Here is a 15156-nt window from a genome sequence, read left to right on the forward strand (position 1 = left end):
GAATCCAGCAATGTCAATTATATTATCCTAAACATAGTCTGAGGTATTATTTATTACTAAACCTAAAAACCTAGTGTTTTTACCCAAACATTTCTCAGGGAGGGAGGAGAGACAGCGAGCATGGGAAGAGTGGGAGGGGGAGGGGGGGGAGTTGTCATTATTTCAATGGATATTAACCGGCCACTGTATTTCTCTTAAATATTAATTGTGTGAGCATACCATCATAAAATTATGTCGGAAAAAGTGTAGTTTGGGGTCGGTCCAGTCTCTATTTCAATTAATCCCATATGTTCTGTTATTTCGTTTACGCGTTTCTCGTTTTACACGGACCTCCACGGGTTCAAATGACCACGTAAATGAAGAATATATATATATTTATTTATTTATTTTGAGTGACCAACACAACCTAACATAATGCACAAACCACAATAAGAGCGTTTAAGGTTCTGTGAGTAGCACCCAATAATTGTTTTAGAGAATACACAGTCAATGTATCAGCTTTTTATTTAATATTCAATGTAATAACATTGGATTAATGGGGGAGGGTGAAGCTCCTTCAGCAGAATGGGGAGTGCTTAAGTCAGCTATAACAAGATGTTTTGCCCTGCCCCCTTTTCATGGGAGGAAGAGGTTGTACTGGCTTCCCTTAATTGAGGCTGGGGATACAGGAGGGGAGGGGGAAGGTAGAGGTGATCAAGAGATAACCTTAGCTGATGTTGGGGAGATCTGCCTAAGGACTCAATGGACTTCTAATCAGCCATCTATTATTACAAAAACTGTACAATGATATCAAGGATACAATTTTCTAAAAACTTCCAAGTACAGTGAATATTACTTCTTCCATAGGTGTTCATAGGTAGAGAGGTTAAAGTCATCATCAAGATCATCTTCAATCACTACCTGGAAGGAGAGAAGGGTAGACATATTAAGATTATTTTCTTTAATAACTTGTTGTCATGTGAAATATCAGTAAAGGAACAATGACAAGAAAAGTATTACACGAATATGTGTTAGTTCATCAATCAATCAGAGTACTGCACCGTCCTAATATTGAAAGGCTGTTGACCTCAGTCCTCCACTCTAAATGTTCTTGGGCTGTATTTACCAATCCTCTAAGGTTTTGTGTCTCTCTTGGGAGCCAATTTTTAATTTCATTCATCCATCCCAGTCTCTGCCTTCCCGTGTCCCTACTACCATCAACTTTCCCCATTAATATTTCTGTTATCATCCCCTCATCCCTAATTATATGACAAAAGTATTTTCCTTTTCTTCTTCTGTACATTTCAAATAATTCTCTTGAAGTTGTTGCTAATCTTAGTAAACTTCATCATTTGTTTTAATGTCAGTGTAGCTTGTTCTTAGCATTCGCCTATAATTCCATATTTTAGGATTTATTTACAATTTGGAAACAACCACTACTTTAGTCTTTACAGCATTAACTCTTAAACCATATTTTTCACTCTTTACAATAATCTGTTAATGAGTCTTAGCTATGCCTCTTCACTATCTGTGATAAGAGCAAAATCATCTATGTAGCGTATAATAATTTGGTATTACTTTACCATTTACTGTTAGTACAGAGTACTTCATTATTACATATATTGTATCTTCAGCCATTAACCCCTGGGCTTTGGGCTATTGTTGGTATAACTCCCTGAAAAGCGGGTATATTCAGGAACATTTAAAAACTAATAAAAAACAATTCTAGTCTTACACACTGTCCATGCATGATATAAACAGGAAATAAATACATGTCCTTACCACAGGCTGTCAACACGGGCTAGGAAGCATCGAGAATGTTTGTAGGCAGTATGAAGCACAGGTCACTTGTTTTACTATGCTATTACATTAAGTCCTCGTTTAACGTTGCTCCCGATAACATTGTTTCATTATAATGTCGTTATTCTTTAGATACCCATGATTCGCATAAAGCTCCATCGATTCAGTATAACGTCGTCACGGACTACTTTGTACGACGCATCTCCCTCTCTCATCTTAGCGCACTACGCTCTCTCACTCGCGGAGCGTCACAGCATCCCCTAGCGTCGCTAGTCTTTGTTAGGCTTCCACAGCGTTCGTGCGTGTTTAAGTGTTTTTGCTCTTAATACTGTACTTTAACCGTTTGAAATGGCTTCCAAGCACCCATCAATGCTAGTGTTGTGAAGAAGCAACATAAGACCATTAGCCTTGCTACAAAAATGGAGATTTTAAACCATTTTGAGAGGGAGGAGGAGCCACCCACCAGGTCTCAGTGACTCGCCACCCTCCTCCTCTCCACACACCGCTCCACCTCCTCCCATCAGTGAGCACAATACAAAATGGTTTAGTTTATTTATATATATATATATTATTTTCTAGAAAAATGCCATTGAATTTCTGTATATGTAATGTATTTTATGGGGCAAAGGGAGGCTGGGGACCGTAACTCCCGTATCTATTTCTTATGGGAAAAATTGATTCCGTTAACGTTGGTTTCATTAACGTTGCGGTTTTCAGGAACGGAACCACAACGTTAAGCGAGGACTTACTGCACTACTATTTACACTATTAACAATCATTATTACTGCTCAAAATGATCACAATACTAGACTTGTGCTTGGAGGAAGAAACACATGGTGCAGTGAGTCAAGACCAAGGGCGAGATGCCTACATCACAAAAGCTAAGAAGCTACTGGAAGGCTCTCATGTGTGAGTGAGTGAAAACATGAATACCTATTTGGTTACATGATCTAGCCAGACCCACACTTTTCATTCAAATAGGCCTGGGAAAGATCAAAATGTCAAATGACATAACCCGAAGCTCTACAGACGCACGTCATATGACATGACCTGAAGCTCTACAGAGGCACGTCATATGACATGATCCAAAGCTCTACAGACGCAAGTCATATGACATACCCGAAGCTCTACAGAAGCATGACATGACATGAAGCTCTACAGAGGCACGTCATATGACATGACCCAAAGCTCTACAGACCCAAATAATATGACATACCCGAAGCTCTACAGAAGCACGTCATGACATGACCCAAAGCTCTACAGAGGCACATCATGACATGACCCGAAGCTCTACAGAGGCACGTCATATGACATACCCGAAGCTCTACACAGGCATCCTCATATGACATACCCGAAGCTCTACACAGGCACCCTCATATGACATGACCCAAAGCTCTACAGAAGGACATCATATACATACCTAAAGCCTAGGGGTTAAGAATTCTGAATATACAGTATACAGTGAGTTCTGCTATAACGCGTGTTTTGATAACGCGAATTTGCTCTAACGCGATTTATGAATTAGGAACGATATTTGTATAACGCGAACGCTTGTTTGCTATAACGCGATTTTTGCTTACTATTTCTCCAATTTTGTGGTAAACAGTATTAACTGTGAATATAGTAAAGAAGAATATCAACAAGAAGCGTTCTGGTGATAGAATTCCCGGTGATGATCGTAAAAGAAAGGATATAACACTTGAAGAGAAGCTCGATTTTATCAACCTCAAAATCACCCTTCTCCCCCATCAAGTAAAGTGTTACATTTACTGTATGATTTCATTATTAGATATGAATGTAACATTTATTTAGACTGTGCTATCCTTTGTGTTAGGCTAACTACTAAATTTTTTCGATTTCGAGTAATCTGCACCTAACCCTATTTTCTCCATAAGCCCTGTTATTTCTATTACGCGATTTTCTATAACACGATATTTTACAAGAACACAATTATCACGTTATAGCAGAACTGCCTGTACTCTCGATTTAATGATATCTGATATAATAAACTCCCGATTTAACAGAAATTTGTCCATTATTTTTCGCCCGATTTAGTGAACTAGTTCGCTAAATCGTGATTAATTCCGTAAATACGCTCACACCTACGGAGACACCTCAGACACATGATACAGTAAAACCTACTTCAGCCTACGGAGAATGTACTTAATGTATAAAAACAATAAATAATTATATAAAAAAGACCATATAAGATTCACCCCCCCCCCCCATTTTAGCAGGGAGTACATGTATTTAGGAAAATGTTACCAGTAACATATAAAACCACACAGGAAAATAGAAACACTGGAGTACCTTAGCTTTCGTCCTGATTCAAGACATCTTCAGAGGCAACTGAAATTACAGGGACTGAGAGAGGCTTATACAGTATACAATGAATGACCTTACATAACATCAGGTCAGGTAAGATCAGATCCAGGTCAGATCCACTAATCCACACACCACTTCCAACGCATATGTAAGAACTTATTAAAAATGGGTGACTTAACAAAAGGTTGGGTCAAAATCATTAGACCCACTAGTCATCTACCCTACATCAACCTCAAATGCTTTCAAAGAATTTTTAACCATAGGCCAGTTATTATTCACCACAAGATCACACACACAACATTTAGAGTTTAAAGTTTTTTGTGTGTGAGACACTGAGTTGGGAGGGAGGGAGGCTGACTGGTGTATGTTTTATCATTGGTAATATAAAATATTAAACTGCAACCACAGAGCATAAATTATCACAACTTGTACTCCAATGTACTAAGTTAATTTCTAACAAAATTATGTCTAGTGCAAACTATGGGTTGTTTATATTCAAATTAATTGTTATCTTGCAAGAATTCCAGCAATGCACATTATATTCTGCTAAGATAAATTGGTGACATTTTATAAGCAAAAAACAGTTATCACAACCTGTAAAGAAAATGAGCAAAGTTAATTACTAAGATTTTTGTGTCTAGTGCAAACTATGTGATGTTTATACTCAAATTAATTGCTATCTTGCAAGAATTCCTGCAATGCAAGTTATATTCTGCTAAGTCAGGTTGGTGAAAATTTATGAGAAAAAATTACAATCCCTGTCTTTTATAATCCTGACTAGGCACCCTTCCTGGCTATCAACACCCCACCTCCCAGCCAGCAGGAGAGGCAGATGGCAGTTCGTGATAATGATTAATGGGAATTTTAGGCCTAAAGTTGTTCTCTTATATAATGTCAGACTTAACTTACCATAATACAGTGGTCCCTCGGTTAACAAACTCAATTCGTTCCAGAGGGTCGTTCGTTAACCGAAAATTTCGCTAACCAAAACCATTGTTTCAATGGGATATTGGGTAATTGGTTCCAGCTCACAGAAAAGTATATACAAAGTAAAGCCAAAAATGCATAAAGTCAGAAACACTCCTAAAATTCCCCTAACTCGCCCTTAAATCACTATATATATCGTACATATACACTCTTACTCTTAAATCACTACTGTAATGTGATACAGGTGGTTAATTTTATCTCTTGTGCAAAATATATGGCATTTATATTCAAATTATTCGCTGTCTTGCAACAATTCCAGCAATGAAAATTATATTCTCCTAACTTTAGTCTGAGATATTATATAAGATAAACACTTTAAAGCCAAATGAAAACACCAAACTTTTGTCTGGGAGGGAGGGAGGGAGGGAAGAGAGGGGGGGAGGTTAGTTGTACTTTGACAGTTAGGGGGAGGGTCTGGTGAAGTATTTAATTTATTTATTTATGCTGTTATTTATTTATGTTGTTGCTAATTGTATATAAATAACCGGCCAGAATATAATTTACATTGCTGGAATTCTTATAAGATTGTGATTAATTTGAATATAAACAAGCTATAATTTAAAATAGACATACAAATTTTAGATCTAATTTAAGAATTTTATTAGAGAGCAAAAATTTTATCTTTTGTGCAAAATATATGTTTATATTCAAATTATTCACTGTCTTGCAAGGATTCCAGCAATACAAATTATATTCTCCTAACTTTAGTCTGAGATATTATATATGATTAAATTTGTAAGCCTAGTAAAAATCCCCAAGCGTTTCTCGGGAAGGTGGGGGGCAGGGAGGGAGGGAGGAAGGGGTGACAGTGACATGTTTGACAGTAGGCACCTGTGGTGTGAAGTATTTAATTGTTAATTTATGTCCTTTAGATTGAGTTTTTGTTTTTTGCTTACAAAATTTAATAGAAGTGAACGGGGAGAATTTAATTTGCATTGCTGGAATTCTTATAAGATAGTGATTTATTTGAATGTAAACATGCCATAGTTTGCACTAGACAAAAACTTTAGTAATCATTTTGTATATTATTCTGATTACATGTACTGTTCAAATTTGCCCTTAGGACAGTGTCTGCATGTAAATGAGTTTCAATAAATGAATAAAGTTACATACATGAGCCAAAAATAGTTGAAAAACTTTATGTAGACAGAGCTTGGATGGCTAAATTTTAGAATGACCAATAAATTTAATACTGTATAAAAAAATGCACAAATACCGTATATCTCGGCTTATAAGACGGAATTTGAACATTAAAAAAATCTGCCCAAAGTTAGGGGGTCGTCTAAACCACCAAGTATAAAATTCTTACCTCTTAAATATTGTGGTTTAGTGTGTACGGAGTGGTGATGGAAACATCGTAAGCCACTCACAAGGTCTTACCACTAATTATTTTTTACTGAAACTTACGTTTGGCAAGCTGGATTCAAATTAAGATTACTGGTATATTAAAATAATAAAAATGTATTATAAACCTGTCTAACATACCGTAAAAGAGAATTATACCCCTGTAATAAACACAGCTATCATCACACACCCCTCCCCACGCCCCCCCCATTTGCCAGTGAGGAGACAAGAAAGGAAAAGTGACCGCGAGATTGGGCTATTTTTAGCCGTGGAGGTGGTCAGTAATGCATATCGGTATATTTACTGATAATAATACTTCTCCTATAAATAATTAATTTAAAATTTATTTTTTTACAAGGAATATTCAGTAAATGACTGCATTAATTCTTGAAACTACTGACAGTTAAATACAGACGCTTAAGTGACGTCACTAGTGTTTACACTACACCAGCTGGTAACATTTGATGCCATTACTTGAAGTGAATTGGCCTTATTTTAAGTAACTAACCATAAATAAATACAAAAAGTAAAAAAAAAGATCAAAAGTGAGAAATAATATACTGTATGTATGTTGTGTTGTCAAAGTTAGAGGAACAATTCAAACTGCAATTGTGTGTAAATGAGGCAGAAAGTCAGGTCAGCGCTGAACCTGGGACTTGGTCACAATTTTCGTGATGCCATATGGCAGCAGGGTCTACCATTAGACAACACATTATGCTTCCAATATCTTCCCAGGCGGTAGTATCTACCTGTTTGGTAGCTGCCTACTACCTACACAATTTTTAGTAATATTACTTTGATACATGATAAATTAGACAATGAAAATAAACATCAAATTTAATTACCAAGACGCTTCCCATTGGCAGCTGTAAGAAGAGGGGGAGATGGGCTATTTATAGCCCGTCTTTGTGTCTGAAGTGACCAGTACCGGTACCCTAATGCACCATAAATAATTCATTTAACATTTATTTTTTGTACATATATTTTGTTGTATATATATATATATATATATATATATATATATATATATATATATATATATATATATATATATATATATATATATATATATATATATATATATATATATATATACAGCGGGGTATGCTATAACGAATGGATTGTATTATGAATAGTCCTATAACGAACGGTTTTACCTATAAAATTGAGAATGCTATAACGAACGAAACTCCTACAACGATTTTTTTTTACTAAATTATTGTTTTTCTTTTTACAAGTATTAATGATATTCTTTATTTCAGGGTTTAGATATATATATATATATATATATATATATATATATATATATATATATATATATATATATATATATATATATATATATATATATATATATATATATATATATATATATATATATACAGTTTTACCCCGCTTAACGCGCTTTCACTTAACGCGTTTTCGCATATACGCGGTGCCTTGCCAAAGCTGAACTTTCACTTAACGCGGGTTTTTTCCACATATACGCGGTGAGTGTCCGGCTCGGATGCTATTTTTAGATTTTGCCCACGACCACGCGCCACCCACCCGCCCGCCTGCCTGCCTGCCTCTCCCTCCTCCTCCCTCCGCTTGGGTAAGCGGCGCGGTAAGGTTGCGCAGTGTGTGTCTTTGTTGCGTTATCACTGACGTCATATGACGTCTCGGACTGTGATTGGCCATGCAGCCCTACCCCCCTCTGCTGCTAGCTGTAATTGGCTTAAAGTATTATGACGTGACTACCCCGGGGAGGGAGGGAGGGAGGAGAGACGACGCTTGACCTAGCCGCAGCAGTTTCATCCCTCCACAGCCAGCCCAAGCCAGTGATAGTGATAGTGAAGTTGATTTTGAGGGATTTGTCAGGGAAGCCATGACAACTGTAAGTGACAGTGATATTGATTCACCTAGTAATGGTGATTCACCTAGTAATGGTGATTCACCTGAGGGGCAGTAATCTGCCCTCTGCCTCGGAACCAGCCTCCATCCCCGTATGCCGACCCATCTCTTCTACTACCGTGAGTGTTCCTCAAAAATTTTCGTTTTTTAACCTATTCTTTATTTTTCCTATGTTAACCTTTATCTTTCCTAACCTAACCTCTTCTATATTACTTGTTTTTCATGCCACCATAAAGTTAAGATAGAATTTTTACTACAACATAGTTATTTGTCGTCAAAAAGTGGAGTTTGGGGGTCGGGCTGGGTTCTATTGGAATTAATCCCATATGTTCTGTTATTCACTTAACGCGGTTTTCACTTAACGCGGGACCCTCTGGGTTCAATTGACCGCGTTAAGTGGGGTACAACTGTATATATATACAGTGACCCCTCCGTTAACGAACTCAATCCGTTCCAGAAGGTCGTTCATTAACCGAAAAGTTCGTTAACCGAAACCATTGTTTCAATGGGTTTTTGGGTAATTGGTTCCAGCTCACCAAAAATTTCCTAAATTCAACAAAAATAGTAGAAAAGTTCACTTACTTTGAGGTGTGTAAGTAGAAAGCTCCTGGATGATGATGATGATGATGGGATTTAGAATGGGGGTGGAGGAGAAGGAAGAAGAGAAGGCATTGGGGTGGAAGAGAAGTCACCCCATGGCGCCATTTCACCCATAAAATTTTAGCTCTCTTGGTGTAATTCAAGATTATTTTCTTTAAATCAACACTGCACTGCATTATATATTGTCAATATGTAAAATAAACTTCAAAATTACCAATAATTTGCTTGTAAACACTGAAAAAAGCGTTTAGTTGAAGAGAGTCTCAAGCAAGATGTTACCTCCACTGAAAAGACAAAAACTGACGCCTGTATGCTGTGTTAGCAGGCTGGATGGCGTGCCACAAACTAGTGACCCTACCTTCAATTATATTCAATAATTGTTAAAATGACTAAAAATTTAATATTAAACTTTTAAAATTATTGAATAGTATAAACTTCTTGATATTTACTAAAAGGGTAAGGAATTTAAGCCCTAGAACTGATTATTGTATTGGCGGACTAATACTACAGCTGGTGGACCGCCAAATGCAAGCTAAAACATGTGGAGGTCGGCTCGTAAGAAACTCGTTAATCGTGGGATTGCTCGTTAACCGAAGTTAAAAATCTTATGGAAGGTAACTCGTTAACCAAAATCTCGTTAACCGAGGCGCTCGTTAACCGAGGGACCACTGTAAATATGAATTCCACCCTCATATTCAATATTTCTCCTCTTATCGAAGTTATTATAAATTACCGTTGTTTAAAACCTGAACAACAACCTGGAAAAATTATAAATATGGAAATGGATGACACATTATAGTAATCACAAAATAAGGGTCCTCATCTATTACTCTTTCAAGCATGTACAGTGATCCCTCGGTTAACGAACGCCTCGGTTAACGAAATTTCGGTTAACGAATTACCTTCCATAAGAACCTTCTACTCGATTACCGAACAAAAATTCGGTTAACGAAATCCTTAAGAAATCGTGTCGACATCTTTTCGCCTGCTCTCCAGCTGGTGTATTACTGTAGTCTGCCAATACAGTAATCGGTTTTAGGGCTTAAATTCGTTACCATTTGAGTAAATATCAAGAAGGTTGTACTATTCAATAATTTTCCAAGTTTTATATTAAAATTTTTTAGTAATTTTAACAATTATTTAACATAATTGAAGTACAGGGAACTAGTTTTTAGCGCGCCAAACAGCCACTTGACTCACCCAGAATGGCGTCAGTTTGTGTCTCTGCTCAGTGGAGGTAGCATCTTGCTTGAGACTCTCTTGAACATAAACTATTTTTACGTTTTTACAGTACAATTATTGGTCATTCTGAAATTTATTTTACATATTGACAATATATAGTGCAGTACAGTGTTGATTTAAAGAAAATCATCTTGAATTACACCAAAGGAACTTAAAATTTTATGGGTGAAATGGTGGCATGAAGCATGGGGTGACTTCTCTTCCACCTCCACTGCTTTCTCTTCTCCCTTCTCCTCCACCACCACTTTTAATTCCCATCATCATCATCAACCAGGAGCCTTCTACATGCACAACTCAAAGTAAGTGTACAGTAATACCCCGCTTTACGCGGTTCTTGTTAAAGCGTTTCCACATTTACACGGTACCCCGCCAGAACCGGAATTCCCACTTTACACGGTGCATCTACTCATATACGCGGGAAGCGGCGCGGGCAGGGTGAGCACAAGGTAGCCCAGTCATCAAAACATTACCGAGTTCTTCACCCGCCACCCACCACAGCCGGCCCAAGTCAGGGATAGTGATAGTGAGGATATGGACTTATATGGACTTTGAGGGGTTTGACAAAGAGGCCCTGCAAGCCTCTGTGGTGGATAGTGATACAAGTGATACAGGTGAGGGCCAATAATCTGACCTCTGCCTCGGAACCAACCCCCCATCCCCATGAGCCCAGCCATCTTTTTTACTAATGTAAATGTTAAAAAACCTAGTATTATTGATATTTCTCTTAATTATTAATTGTGTGTGCATACCATCATAAAATTAAGAAGTTATTTTTACTACAACGTAGGTATTGTGTCTGAAAAAGTGGAGTTTGGGGGTCGGCCCGGTCTCTATTTCAATTAATCCCATATGTTCTGTTGCTCCATTTACGCGTTTCCCGCTTTACGCGGGCCTCCGTGGGTTCAATTGACCGCGTAAAGCGGGGTTATACTGTACTTTACTGCATTTATTTTTAGTTTGTATGTAATTTTTGTGAGCTGGAACCAATTACAATCCCATTGAAACAATGGTTTCGATTAACAAACGACCTTCTGGAACGAATTGTGTTCGTTAACCGAGGGACCACTGTACAGTACAGTGAAAAAAATTACATTCATCCTTCTCTTCCTTCTTTCATAAATTTTCCTGCTTTCTTCAATCCCCTCCCTCTCTGAAAAACTACTTGTTTTGCATACCACCCTTCCACCCCTTCTAACAAAGAGCACCCTCCCCCTAAATCGACCATTCCCCTTCTTCAACCCACATGACTTTACCGTGCAGAAAGGACTCTGCCATGCACAGGGATTAGGTGGTAGAGTGGATGAATACTTTTAACTACGACTATACAGTACGCCCGGGTAGTTCGTGGATTTTTATTTCGCGGTCCTCTATTATTTGTGGATGACACTCTGGATGTACCCAAGAATGTCTGAGGGTAGTTTTAAAGTTGTCTGCATTTTCGCAGCCGGGACAGGGAGACATTCGCTCTGGAGACAGTAATTTCCTTTACCTGTATTTCATATACAGTATGTGTGTGTGTGTGTGTGTGTGTGTGTGTGTGTGTGTGTGTGTGTGTGTGTGTGTGTGTGTGTGTGTGTGTGCATGTAGATACTACACACAAAACACATACAAATAAATAATAATGGGAAAATCCTCTCACAAATAATAAAAAAACAAATGTATATTTTAAATGTTGAGTCTACCCTCAACACTACTATGTGCTTTATTAATAAAGAAAGCACGAAGTGTACTTGAGGGTAAAAGAAATAATTGTCCTAAGGGCAAACACATAAAGAGAATAATTCTTTGTACACAAGTAAAAATGTACTCCCCCACCTTAAGCAAATGTTATTCGCGGATTTGGTGAATCGCAGCCATTTTGAGAACCTAACCCCCGCGAATTTGAAGGGCATGCTGTACATACAATATACAATTTAAAGAAAAATGAATCTTACCTTTAGTTTAGGTTTACGGGCTTCTAGACGTTTCCTCCTTTCAGCCTCAGAGAGAGTGGACAGGTCAAGTGGCATCTGGTGTGGTGAAATTAAAGATGTAGGAATAAATTAACAAGAAACTTTGAAAAAATAAAAGTTTTATTCTCAACTAGATGATCAATTTGGGAATTTTATCAGACATGGGGCTAGGGATGGGCCGGATGATATACGATAACAATCCGGCCAGATATTTCTACAACAGGTCGGACATCCAGCTTTCTATAATTATTACAATACAGGTACACCACCAATTTTCCGGGAACTGATGGTCCGGCACCTCCTTTAGTCCGGACAAATTTATGGGAGGGCACTTAACTTCCTTCCCAGCCAGGGTGAAGGTAGTTTAGGCTTAAAGTTTTTATCTTACAAAATGTAGCTGACCAGACTTAGCAGAATATAAATTGCATTGCTGGAACCCTTGTAAGATAGTGATTAATTTGAGTATAAACATCACATAGTTTGCACAAGAGATGAAAATTTAAGTCTAGTGCAGTACATTTGAGTACAAAGTGTGTACAGTAATGTTGCTCAAAATTATGTTTTTTCACATTTAATTTATATTTAATATATATTTAATTTAAGTTTCTAGCAGTCCATGGTGCTTTAGAGACACGGGAGGCGTTTAATTAGTGGGTCAGAGGTGTATTGTTGAATTATTATTACCTGACCTTGGTTGGTCCGGCAAAACAGATAATCCGGCAAGGCTTTGGAACCAAGGGTGCCGGAAAATTGGTGGTGGACCTGTAATTAATGTCTACCGTATTTTATGGCATATTAGATGGACGGGCATATAAGACACACTCCCCATTTTAGCAGGGAGTATTAAGGAAAAAACTTGTGTGTACAGTGATCTCGTGTTTTTCGCTGGGTTTTTTATTGTGGTTTTGACGATTCGCATTTTTTTTTACTCAAAACTTATATAGTATACTGTACAATATATAAAATATCCTTTAAAAACAAAAATTTTAATTTCGCGCCATTTTCGATGTTCCCCTGTGCGGTGTAGCAAACCCTTTCCCGCCTCAGACACCCGCTGCTAAGAGAAGCCTCAGTCCACACGTGCCAACCATACTGGGAACGCTACTGTGATTACCTCTTCTGTTTATCCTCCCACGTGCATTCCACATGGCTCTGGGATGTAAACCAGCCTCATCAAAGGCAAATATTACTAGCAAAGACTCTAAAGTGACCAAGAGATCAAGAAGAGTGATGACCTTAATGGAAAAAACAGTCTTATTGGACACGCACGCAAGCACGCACGCGCACACACACACACAAACACGTGTTTCATTGACCCACATCAGGTCTGGGGAGCACTAATATTATTATTATAATAATAATAATAATAATAATAATAAAAATAATAATAATAATAATAATAATAATAATAATACTGTAGAACCATAAATAAATATGGAAAAAAATCAAGAGAAACAATATATGTATGTTGTGTTGTCAAAGTAAGAGAAACAGTTGAGACCCTGCAATTGTGTGTAAATGAGGCAGAAAGTCAGATCAGCAACCCGGAACTTGGTCACAATTTTTGTGATGCCATATGGCAGCAGGGTCTACCATTAGACAATACTTTATGCTTCCAATATCTTACTAGGCTGTAGTACCTCCCTGTTTGATAGCTGCCTACTACCAGTACTGTACCAATAAATGTAAGGAATAAATAAAAATTATCCCAATAAATAAGTCTAACACAGTTGACATTTGCATATACAGTGGGGTATGCTATAACGAACGGATCCTACTACGAATATTCCTATAACGAACGGTTTTACCTATAAAAGTGAGAATGCTATAACGAACGAAACTCCTACAACGAACATTATTTAAAAAAAAAAATTTTTTTTTTTACTAATTTATTGTTTTTTTATTACAAGCATTAATGATACTCTTTATTTCAGGGGTTTAGATGCATATTTATGCACTTTTTTACAATTTTTACAATTTTATATTATATTTTTCAGTGTTAAGTGGTTGTATTTGGGGGCCTGGAACGGATTAATCCTATAACGAACAAATGCTATAACGAACATGGTTCTAGAACCAATTAGATTCGTTATAGCATACCCCACTGTACAGAGGTCCCTCGGTTAACGAACGGTTCGATTAACGAAATTTCGGTTCACGAATCAGCTCCCATAAGGATTTTCAGTTCGATTAACGAAATCCTTACGACAAACACGTTTTGTTGTACGCATCAGCTGATCAGCTGATCGGCTAGTCTGCCAATACAGTAATTGGTTCTATGTTTACATTCGTTTCCAGTGAAGTAAGTATCAAGAAAGTTGGTCTCTTGAATATTTCTGCATTTTTTATATTAAAATTATTGGTCATTCTGAAATTTAGTTACAATATTGATAATATAGACAGTACAGGGAACAGTTTTTGTGCGGGCATCAGCTGTTTGAATCACCCAACAACGCTTCTCAGTTTAACTTTGTTTACAGTGGAGTGGACATCGATTTTGTTGGTCTCTTGAATATTTTTGCATTTTTACATTAAAATTATTGGTCATTCTGAATTTAGTTAACATACTGATAATATACAGTGCAGAAATTATTATGAAACATGAAGAAGGCATTAGAACCAATGCAATCTGTAAAGAATATGGCATGTCATCACCAACTGCCTCTACAATCAGCTGTTTGATATGTAAACAAAGCTGCCGGTAATACGACATACACACCTCAAAGTACTGTAAGTTAAAATACAGTATTCTATTGGGGTTTTTTATTTTTGTACAGTATACTGTACAGTACTGTATTTAGTTTGTATTTAATGTTTTGTTAATTCTATAACTGGTACAGGTTGTACCTCTCTAGTCCGGCATTCTGTGGTCCGGAAACTCCCGTGGTCCAGAAAGATTTTAGTTTGCCCATGGAGAAAATTAATTTGAGTCTGGTTCTTTCGATGTTTGGCTAAATTTTGCCTTATTTACCCTACTTTTTTGGCAAATTACTACCTGTAATAAAGACACATCCTTATAAACCAACAAAAATAA

General features: G+C 37.2%; 1 long non-coding RNA gene across 1 annotated transcript; it reads right to left on the reverse strand.

Moving 5' to 3' along the window:
- Nucleotides 1-799: 799 nt before the first annotated feature.
- Nucleotides 800-12486, reverse strand: LOC121865880. The gene is made up of 2 exons (XR_006088848.1): nucleotides 12105-12486; nucleotides 800-900 (listed from the first exon to the last, which is right to left on the reverse strand). It is a non-coding gene; the product is annotated as an uncharacterized LOC121865880 (long non-coding RNA).
- Between the last annotated feature and the right edge of the window lie 2670 nt (nucleotides 12487-15156).

The sequence above is a fragment of the Homarus americanus genome, unplaced genomic scaffold, assembly GCF_018991925.1.
Source record: "Homarus americanus isolate GMGI-L3 unplaced genomic scaffold, GMGI_Hamer_2.0 scaffold14804, whole genome shotgun sequence".
Taxonomy (NCBI): domain Eukaryota; kingdom Metazoa; phylum Arthropoda; class Malacostraca; order Decapoda; family Nephropidae; genus Homarus; species Homarus americanus.